At 37.3% G+C, this 11,183-nt stretch overlaps 1 pseudogene; it reads right to left on the minus strand.

Moving 5' to 3' along the window:
• Positions 1-7,339: 7,339 nt before the first annotated feature.
• LOC125854671 (uncharacterized) lies at positions 7,340-9,707 on the minus strand (annotated as a pseudogene).
• Between the last annotated feature and the right edge of the window lie 1,476 nt (positions 9,708-11,183).

The raw sequence follows: 11,183 nt of genomic DNA on the forward strand, positions 1-11,183 counted from the left end.
AAAGTCTATTTTTTCATTAGTTCATTCTAATATTTGGGGTCCTAGTAGAGTCAATTCCACCTTAGGATTTCGTTATTTTGTTAGTTTCATTGATGATTATTCAAGATGTACTTGGGTTTTCTTAATGAAAGATCGTTCTGAGTTATTTTCTATATTCAAAAGTTTCTTTGTTGAAATACAAAATCAATTTGGTGTTTCTATTCGTACTTTTCGTAGTGATAATGCCTTAGAATACTTATCCTCCCAAGTTTAGGAGTTGATGACTCACCAAGGCATTATTCACCAGACTACTTGTTCATACACCCCTCAACAGAACGGTGTAGCAAAAAAAAAAAAAATAGGCATCTTATTGAGACTGCTCGTACCCTTCTCCTTGAATCCCATGTTCCGCTGCATTTTTGGGGAGATGCAGTTCTTACGTCTTGTTATTTAATAAATAGAATGCCCTCATCTTCTATTCAGAATCAGGTTCCACATTCCATATTGTTTCCTGAGTCACATCTCTGTCCTATCCCCCCTCGTGTCTTTGGGAGCACATGCTTTGTTCATAACTTAGCCCCAGGGAAAGATAAATTAGCCCCTCGTGCCCTCAAATGTGTCTTTCTTAGTTACTCTCGAGTTAAAAAAGGGTATCGTTGTTATTCACATGATCTTCATCGTTACCTTATGTCCGCTGATGTTACATTCTTTGAGTCTCAGCCTTACTATATGTCTTCTGATCATCCTGATGTATCTATGGTCTTACCCATACCTCAGGTTTTACCTGTACCAACTTTTGAGGAATCTACGGTTACTTCTACATCTCCAGTTGTAGTGCCACCACTCCTACCTTATCATCGCCGTCCGCATCCAGCGCTAGTCCCAAATGATTCATGTCATGCGCCAGACCCTGCACGTATTGCGGACTTGCCTCCTGCTAGCCAATCGCTTGCACTTCAAAAAGGTATACGATCCACTCGAAATACTAACCCTCATTATACCTTCTTGAGTTATCATCGTCTATCATCACCCCATTATGCCTTTGTATCGTCTTTGTCCTCTATTTCCATTCCTAAAACTACAGGTGCAACACTTTCTCATTCTGGATAGAGGCAAGCTATGGTTAATGAGATGTCTACTTTGCATAAGAGTGGTACTTGGGAGCTTGTCTCTCTTCCTGCAGGTAAATCTACTGTTGGTTGTTGTTGGGTTTATGCAGTCAAATTTGGTTCAGACGGTCAGGTTGATCGGCTTAAGGCCCGCCTTGTTGCCAAAGGGTATACTCAGATATTTGGGCTAGATTATAGTGACACTTTCTCCCCTGTGGCTAAAATAGCATATGTCCGTCTTTTTCTATCTATGGCTGTCGTTCGTCATTGGCCTTTTCATCAGTTAGACATTAAGAATGCTTTTTTGCATGGTGATTTTGTGGAGGAAGGCTATATGGAGCAACCACCTGGTTGCTCAGGGGGAGTCTAGTAGCCTTGTATGTCGATTGCATAGGTCACTCTATGGTCTGAAGCAGTTTCCTAGAGCTTGGTTTGGGAAGTTCAGCACAGTTATTCAACAATTTGGCATGACTAGTAGTGGAGCTGATCACTCTGTGTTTTATCGGCATTCTGCACCAAATCGGTGTATCTATTTGGTTGTGTACGGTGATGATTTGTTATCACTAGTAATGATCAAGATGGTATCGCCAAATTGAAGCAGCATCTCTTTGAGCACTTCCAGACTAAAGACCTTGGTAGATTCAAGTATTTTCTAGGTATTAAGGTTGCTTAGTCTAGATCAGGTATTGTTATTTCTCAACGCAAGTATGCCTTAAACATTCCTGAGGAGACGGGAATGATGGGATGTAGACCTATTGACACTCTTATGGATCCGAATGTTAAACTCCTTCCAGGACAGGGGGAGCCACTTAGTAATCCTGAAAGGTGTAGACAACTTGTTGGAAAATCGAATTATCTCACAGTAACTAGACCTGACATCTCTTTTCCTGTGAGTGTTGTAAGTCAGTTTATGACTTCCCCTTGTAATAGTCATTGGGAAGCAGTTGTTCGTATCCTGCGATATATAAAGTCAGCTCCTGGTAAAGGACTACTCTATGAGAATCAAGGCCATGAGCATATCACTGGATATACAAACGCTGATTGGGCAGGATCACCCTCTGATAGATGTTCGACATCCGGATATTGTGTTTTAGTAGGAAGTAATTTGGTGTCATGGAAGAGTAACAAACAAAGTGTGGTTGCTCGATCTAATGCAGAATCAGAATATCGAGCAATGGCGGCAGTAACTTGTGAGCTAGTTTGGATCAAACAGTTGCTGGGAGAACTAAAATTTGGCGAAATTGATTAGATGGAACTTGTGTGTGACAATCAAGCAACTCTTCATATCGCATCAAATCTAGTGTTTAATGAAAGGACTAAGCACATTGAGATTGACTGTCACTTTGTCAGAGAAAAGATACTATCAGGAGATATTGTTACGAAATTTGTGAAGTCAAATGATTAGCTTGCAGATATCTTCACCAAGTCCCTCACAAGTCCTCTTATTAATTACATCTGTAACAAGCTAGGTACATATGATTTGTATGCACCAGCTTGAGGGGGAGTGTTAGAATAGAAATATGTATATATATTCCTACTTAGAATAGGAAGAAGAATAGGAATAGGAATCCTAGTTAGAAGAGGATTTCAATGTATTGTCTATAAATAGGGTCTCAATGTAACAATTTAGATACACAATTCAATAATATTTCTCCCATATTTTTCTCACAGTACTAAAGTTGACTTCTCTAACTTCACTGTTTCCAAGAAGAACTCTAGTCCGAGTCTTATTTTGTTCTCTGAAGTTCGGAATAAACTTTGAGCCATCCTAAACATTTCATGCACTTATTCTTGGAGAAACCAAAACTTTGAAACAATTGCAATTTTCTCAAAAATGTCTAATGGGTCATACTACCTAGAGTATAAAGGACATTTAGAAACATTCTGAATTAGTCGGAAACCGAATATCCAGAAGTTTAGTAACATGCTTTTTAAGCTCAGATTCAGGCACAACTAGAAGACGAAGTTGATTCTTCAAAAGTAACGGTAGTCGAGACCCAACAACTCCAATGCCCTCTAGATATGAAATATTAAGAATCAGAACAAGTGAGGTGATCTCCGAATAACCNAAAGCCAAAGCACAATGGGAGAAAGTGGATGCCCAATTATGTAGTCTCCTTTGGTGCTCTATTGGTTCTAAGTTGATGCCCTTGTTTCGCCCATTCCAGACATGTTATTTAGTTTGGGAAAAGGCACGTGCTTTATACACTAATGACATATCTCGATTCTATGATGTGATATCTTGGATGACCAACTTAAAGAAACAAGAAACCGATATGTCTACTTACTTGGGACAAGTACAGGCAGTCATGGAGGAATTTGAAACGTTGATGCCTATCACTACAAATGTGGAAAAGCAACAAGAGCAAAGGCAGACATTATTTCTAGTTCTTACACTTGCTGGACTTCCTAATGACCATAACTCTGTGCGTGATCAGATTCTAGCCAGTCCTATAGTTCCCTCAATTGATGAGTTATTCTCTCGTTTGCTTCGTCTTGCTGCACCTCCCAGTCACAAAGAAGTTTCATCACCCATTGTTGACTCCTCTATTCTCGCATCTCAAACCACAGAAAAGCGTACATACCAGTCTATGGAGAATCGGCGAGGGGGAGGGCGTTTTGGGAAACCTCGATCCAAGTGTAGTCATTGTCATAAACCTGGACACACTCGTGATATATGTTATATTTTACATGGTCCACCACCCAGTTATGATCCTATTGTTCTTAAGGAATATAATGAGTTCCTTCGAAATCGCAAGTAAACAGATATCTCCACCAGTAGGATATGGTGCTCAACCTAATCAACCATTCAATAATGCTCATATTGCTTAGACAGAATATGATGAGTTCCTTCGGTATCGTGCAAATAAACAAACATCTCCACAAGTAGTTTCGGTTGCACAACCTGATGTTTCTGTTGCGGGTAATTCTTTTGCTTGTGTCACAGTCTAGTACTCTTAGATCATGGGTCATGGATCAGGGGCTTCTGATCATATCTCTGGTAATAAATCACTTTGTCTGATATTGCTTATTCACAATCTCTTCCTGCTATTATTTTAGCCAATGGGATCCAAACAAAACCAAAAGGGGTTGGAAAAGCCAAACCCCTATCTTTTGTCACCCTAGACTCTAGACTTTGTTCTTTATGTCTCTGGTTCTCCTTTTAATCTAGCATCTGTTAGTCGTTTGACGAAGGCTCTACATTGTAGCATAACTTTTTTTGATGACTTTTTTCTCATGCAGGACCGTAGTACGGGACAGCCGATTGGAACAGGACATGAATCACAAGGCCTTTACTACCTTGCCTCTTCAAATTCCTTGAAGCATGCTCCGTTACAAATTCCCCAGATCTAATTCACAAACATTTGGGATATTTGAGTCTATCCAAACTGCAAAAGATGGTGCCTAATTTGTCTAGTTTATCCAAATTAGATTGTGAGTCGTGTCAACTTGGGAAACACGCTCGTGCTACATTTTCACGTAGTACTGAGTTCACAGTCTATTTTTTCATTAGTTCATTCTAATATTTGGGGTCTTAGTAGAGTCAATTCCACCTTAGGATTTCGTTATTTTGTTAGTTTCATTGATGATTATTCAAGATGTACTTGGGTTTTCTTAATGAAAGATTGTTCTGAGTTATTTTCTATATTCAAAAGTTTCTTTGTTGAAATACAAAATCACTTTGGTGTTTCTATTCGTACTTTTCGTAGTGATAATGCCTTAGAATACTTATCCTCCCAATTTTAGGAGTTTATGACTCACCAAGGCATTATTCACCAGACTACTTGTCCATACACCCCTCAACAGAACGATGTAGCAGAAAGAAAAAAATAGGCATCTTATTGAGACTGCTCGTACCCTTCTTTTTGAATCCCATGTTCCGCTGCATTTTTGGGGAGATGCAGTTCTTACGTCTTGTTATTTAATAAATAGAATGCCCTCATCTTCTATTCAGAATCAGGTTCCACATTCCATATTGTTTCCTGAGTCACATCTCTGTCCTATCCCCCTCGTGTCTTTGGGAGCACATGCTTTGTTCATAACGTAGCCCCAGGGAAAGATAAATTAGCCCCTCGTGCCCTCAAATGTGTCTTTCTTGGTTACTCTCGAGTTTAAAAAAGGTATCGTTGTTATTCACATGATCTTCATCGTTACCTTATGTCCGCTGATGTTACATTATTTGAGTCTCAGCCTTACTATATGTCTTCTGATCATCCTGATGTATCTATGGTCTTACCCATACCTCAGGTTTTACCTGTACCAACATTTGAGGAATCTACGGTTACTTCTACATCTCCAGTTGTAGTGCCACCACTCCTAACTTATCATCGGCGTCCGCATCCAGCGCTAGTCCCAAATGATTCATGTCATGCGCCAGACCCTGCTCGTACTGCGGACTTGCCTCCTGCTAGCCAATCGCTTGCACTTCAAAAAAGTATACGATCCACTCGAAATACTAACCCTCATTATACCTTCTTGAGTTATCATCATCTATCATCACCCCATTATGCCTTTGTATCGTCTTTGTCCTCTATTTCCATTCCTAAGACTACAGGTGCAACACTTTCTCATTCTGGATAGAGGCAGGCTATGGTTAATGAGATGTCTGCTTTGCATAAGAGTGGTACTTGGGAGCTTATCTCTCTTCCTGCAGGTAAATCTACTGTTGGTTGTTGTTGGGTTTATGCAGTCAAATTTGGTTCAGACGGTCAGGTTGATCGGCTTAAGGCCCGCCTTGTTGCCAAAGGGTATACTCAGATATTTGGGCTAGATTATAGTGACACTTTCTCCCCTGTGGCTAAAATAGCATATGTCCGTCTTTTTCTATCTATGGCTGTCGATCGTCATTGGCCTCTTCATCAGTTAGACATTAAGAATGCTTTGTTGCATGGTGATTTTGAGGAGGAAGGCTATATGGAGCAACCACCTGGTTTTGTTGCTCAGGGGGAGTCTAGTAGCCTTGTATGTCGATTGCATAGGTCACTTTATGGTCTGAAGCAGTCTCCTAGAGCTTGGTTTGGGAAGTTCAGCACAGTTATTCAACAATTTAGCATGACTCGTAGTGGAGCTGATCACTCTGTGTTTTATCGGCATTCTGCACCAAATCAGTGTATCTATTTGGTTGTGTACGTTGATGATATTGTTATCACTGGTAATGATCAAGATGGTATCGCCAAATTGAAGCAGCATCTCTTTAAGCACTTCCAGACTAAAGACCTTGGCAGATTCAAGTATTTTCTAGGTATTGAGGTTGCTTAGTCTAGATCAGGTATTGTTATTTCTCAACGCAAGTATGCCTTAGACATTCCTGAGTAGACGGGAATGATGGGATGTAGACCTATTGACACTCCTATGGATCCGAATGTTAAACTCCTTCCAGGACAGGGGGAGCCACTTAGTAATCCTGAAAGGTGTAGGCAACTCGTTGGAAAATTGAATTATCTCACAATAACTAGACCTGACATCTCTTTTCCTGTGAGTGTTGTAAGTCAGTTTATGACTTCCCCTTGTAATAGTCATTGGGAAGCAGTTGTTCGTATCCTGCGATATATAAAGTCAGCTCCTGGTAAAGGACTACTTTATGAGGATCAAGGCCATGAGCATATCACTGGATATACAAATGTTGATTGGGCAGGATCACCCTCTGATAGATGTTCGACATCCGGATATTGTGTTTTAGTAGGAAGTAATTTGGTGTCATGGAAGAGTAAGAAACAAAGTGTGGTTGCTCGATCTAATGCAGAATCAGAATATCGAGCAATGGAGGCAGTAACTTGTGAGCTAGTTTGGATCAAACAGTTGCTGGGAGAACTAAAATTTGGCGAAATTGATTAGATGGAGCTTGTGTGTGACAATCAAGCAATTCTTCATATCGCATCAAATCTAGTGTTTCATGAAAGGACTAAGCACATTGAGATTGGCTGTCACTTTGTCAGAGAAAAGATACTATCAGGAGATATTGTTACGAAATTTGTGAAGTCAAATGATCAGCTTGCAGATATCTTCACCAAGTCCCTCACAAGTCCTCTTATTAATTACATCTGTAACAAGCTAGGTACATATGATTTGTATGCACCAGCTTGAGGGGGAGTGTTAGAATAGAAATATGTATATATATTCCTACTTAGAATAGGAAGAAGAATAGGAATAGGAATCCTAGTTAGAAGAGGATTTCAATGTATTGTCTATAAATAGGGTCTCAATGTAACAATTTAGATACACAATTCAATAATATTTCTCCCATATTTTTCTCACAGTACTAAAGTTGACTTCTCTAACTTCACTGTTTCCAAGAAGAACTCTAGTCCGAGTCTTATTTTGTTCTCTGAAGTTCGGAATAAACTTTGAGCCATCCTAAACATTTCATGCACTTATTCTTGGAGAAACCAAAACTTTGAAACAATTGCAATTTTCTCAAAAATGTCTAATGGGTCATACTACCTAGAGTATAAAGGACATTTAGAAACATTCTGAATTAGTCGGAAACCGAATATCCAGAAGTTTAGTAACATGCTTTTTAAGCTCAGATTCAGGCACAACTAGAAGACGAAGTTGATTCTTCAAAAGTAACGGTAGTCGAGACCCAACAACTTCAATGCCCTCTAGATATGAAATATTAAGAATCAGAACAAGTGAGGTGATCTCCGAATAACCTAATCAGACCTATGCAGAACCCGAAACAAATCACCATTTTCAGTACAATTTACAAGGACTTTGTTGAGAATTTCGATGGAAGGCTTCATAGCTTTCTCCAGACTACGCATTAACAAGTTTAAATGAGAGGAAATAAGCTTACACAGATCAGAACCAGTGATACCCAATTCTTCAAATAGATGAATCTTTGGCTTGATTGTCTTTGCGACATTGGCAATGAGGATTTATGGGATAAAAAGAACAGTGGATTGGATTTGTACATCTGTGAATCCAATGGACTTGAAGAAATGGACTGCTAAATCAGGTTTTTCAACACTTATAACCGAGTGAAGACAATTGGATACTGCCAGGGCTTTAGATATTGGAAAGCCCAATGTGTTTATTAGGTAGTTAAAGAGAACATGATTTTCTTTGTTTCCATTTTGAGCAGAGTTTCTGGTCACAGCCTTATATAGAGATGAAAAAGAGAAGCTAAAAGAAGAAAAAGGACAAGCAGGTAGGAAATGAAGATAATGTAAGTAGATAAACAACGGGACCGCAGTTGGATGACAAACATGAGTCCTACTGAATCAGTTCACAGACAACAGCCAGAAAGATATAAAGAGATAGAAGAGGATATGAGTTATAAACAAGTTAAGAGAAGAACTTTGAACAATGCTATGTCAAAGTCAAACAAAGGTGGAGGTGAACACAAGAAGCTACACGTGCTTTTTTCCAACTTCACTTCCCTGGAAAAGAAAAGGAAAATGAATATTAAGCCCTCAATTCATTTACGAAGAGAGCTTTTGTTTGTTTGTTTACTTCGTTATGTGAAGTCAACCTGTTTCTACAAGTGTAAATGTTTGTGACATACAAATTTGACAGTATAAAAACAGTAGGGAAAACCTATCTGTTAATTAACTCAAATAAGCATTGCGCCATTATAGTTCTAAAGTAATACAAAAAGTTAGTCCTTCCATCCTAATTTATTTCAGACTCTTTTCAATCTCAAACATCCCAAAATGTTGAACATCATCTCATTTTATATATAACTTTCATCTTACAGGAATTCAAATTCCTTAAACTACTCAAATTTTGGATTTGACGTGATGCTTTCTCTAGTAAACTAACTCTTTAACCATAACTTTAATATCTTTTTCCATCAGAATTTTATATGGCAGAGGAAGTATTATTAATACAAAAAGATAATTATTGCAGCCCCGTGTACTAACTTCAAACTCAAGTGTCCGTATGGATAAAATTGACAACAAATGAATGAAATTTTAACCACCTCTACTTTTTTTTTAAAAAGCCGACAAACTCACAAGCAATCGTAAATATTTAGCCTAATAATAAATACACTCAAACTTTACAGTGCACATCTAGACACCTCAACTTACTCTCAATTGACAACTAAACACTCCATCCTTACTATCTCATGGACACTCAACACTGACATGGCACATAAGTTTTGGAGGTGTCAAGATGATCATTTTGTAAGTTGGAGAGTTCGACTTACAAAGTGAAGACGAGTTGAGGTGTCTAGATGTGCATTCTCAAAGTTGGAGTCCTTAGTTGCCAGCTTTATGCCAAGTTTGAGTATTTGTCTATCTATTATGCCTAAAAATTTCATCTTTGACACATTGATATCTTTTTCCTTATTCCACTAAAATTTTACAGGAACTTCACAATAATCAAGGGCATATCAATAAAATCACACAATTTACGAGCTAATATCACTATAAAACACAAATGAGAATGAAAAATAAACCATAAAGCTAAAGAAAAACTCAAAGAAGCATACAATGCAATTGAAGGGGGTTTAGGGTTTTTGTCTCTAAATACAGAGGATATGAATTACAGAGAAGAAAGCGAAAGAGAGGATGACGGACTTACAACTCGAGTTGGCCGGAGATGATATCGCCGAGTAGTTGGCCGGAGATATAAATCGCCGAGGAGTTCGCCGGAGAAATATATGAACTGAGAGTTAGCAAATGAAATGGCCCATTGTTCTTATCAAACCCGATAGATAAAGTTTGGGCTTATAAGTTCGAAATCTATTGGGCCAAATATATTTTCTTCTGGCCCAAATGTTTCTTTATATTCAAAATCATACTCCGTTCGTATAGTCTTATATCGTTAGAAATAATTTGGAAAATACATAATTAATGTTGAGGATAGAACATATAAAAAATAATTATTTTTTCTCGATATGTTGAAAGTGAAAATTTATTTTTAAAAGTGGACGGTGANATCTCACTCACCACTCTCCCAGATCTCACTCGCCACTCTCCCAGATCTCGCTCGCACACTCGTCTCTCTCACTTTATACAATTGATCTTTTTGTATATGTATACCAAAGCAGATTATACAACTGCTTTCTTTTGTATATATATAGCGAAATATACATATTTATGTTTGTTATGGAGCGCAATTATGCAAAGTTTGCTATAGCATACAAATATGAATTTTGTGTTTGCTATATGTGAAAGTTGCTCTATTTTCTTCTGGCCCAAATGTTTCTTTTTATTCAAAATCATACTCCCTTCGTATAGTCTTAGATCGTTAGAAATAATTTGGAAAATACATAATTAATGTTGAGGATAGAACATATAAAAAATAATTATTTTTTCTGGATTTGTTGAAAGTGAAAATTTATTTTTAAAATTGGACGGTGAAATATTTGTTACTTGTTCAAAAGAAGAAAGAGCGGATATAAATTGAAAAAAGTATTCTTGTATACACATTTTCCGTTTGTTTGTCTTTTTTAAAATACAAACTTTTCTTTTAATATTTAATGATTGTTTAACTTTAAGTTTTTCCATTTCATACTTTGAAATCTTTTTAATTAAGCATCTTATCACGCGAGTACATTTTAAGAATATTTTCACAAATTAGTCTAAAATTCTTTAAATTAAAAATTATTGTAAAATTTGTTCAATTATTATATCATGTTTGATCAAATTTTAAGAAGGCCAAAAGCGCCCATTTTAAAGTGTTTTATTTTTTTCGAACCTCTTAGGAAATTCCTAGTGGCTACCCTTTGGATGCCCAAGCTTACGGAAGAAAATGGTGCTTTTGTGGAGTAGCGACAGTTATTTTTGGAAAGCACTTTGTGAAAAATAAACTTAGAAGTACTTTTAAGAAGTTTAGTCACATGGTTTTTCATAAAGTATTAAGTACAAGAGTCTCTTCATGCTTTTAATACACTAGTTTTTATGCATATGTTTTACACCAATATCTCACGTCGATTATTATAAAATATACATTAAAGTTTCCAAGTTGGGTGTTGGTTAGCAGAATCTTTGGTTAATTATCAAATTTCTGTACATTGTAGTGTGGTCCAACAATTTTTTCTGCATGAATCAAAAAGCAAATAGCCTATAATAATTTGTTAAAATTATTATATGAAATAATATAGAAGTTAATCGTCATAGCCTAAGCACATAATACGTATTGTTC

The sequence above is a fragment of the Solanum stenotomum genome, chromosome 2, assembly GCF_019186545.1.
Source record: "Solanum stenotomum isolate F172 chromosome 2, ASM1918654v1, whole genome shotgun sequence".
In the NCBI taxonomy this organism is placed as follows: domain Eukaryota; kingdom Viridiplantae; phylum Streptophyta; class Magnoliopsida; order Solanales; family Solanaceae; genus Solanum; species Solanum stenotomum.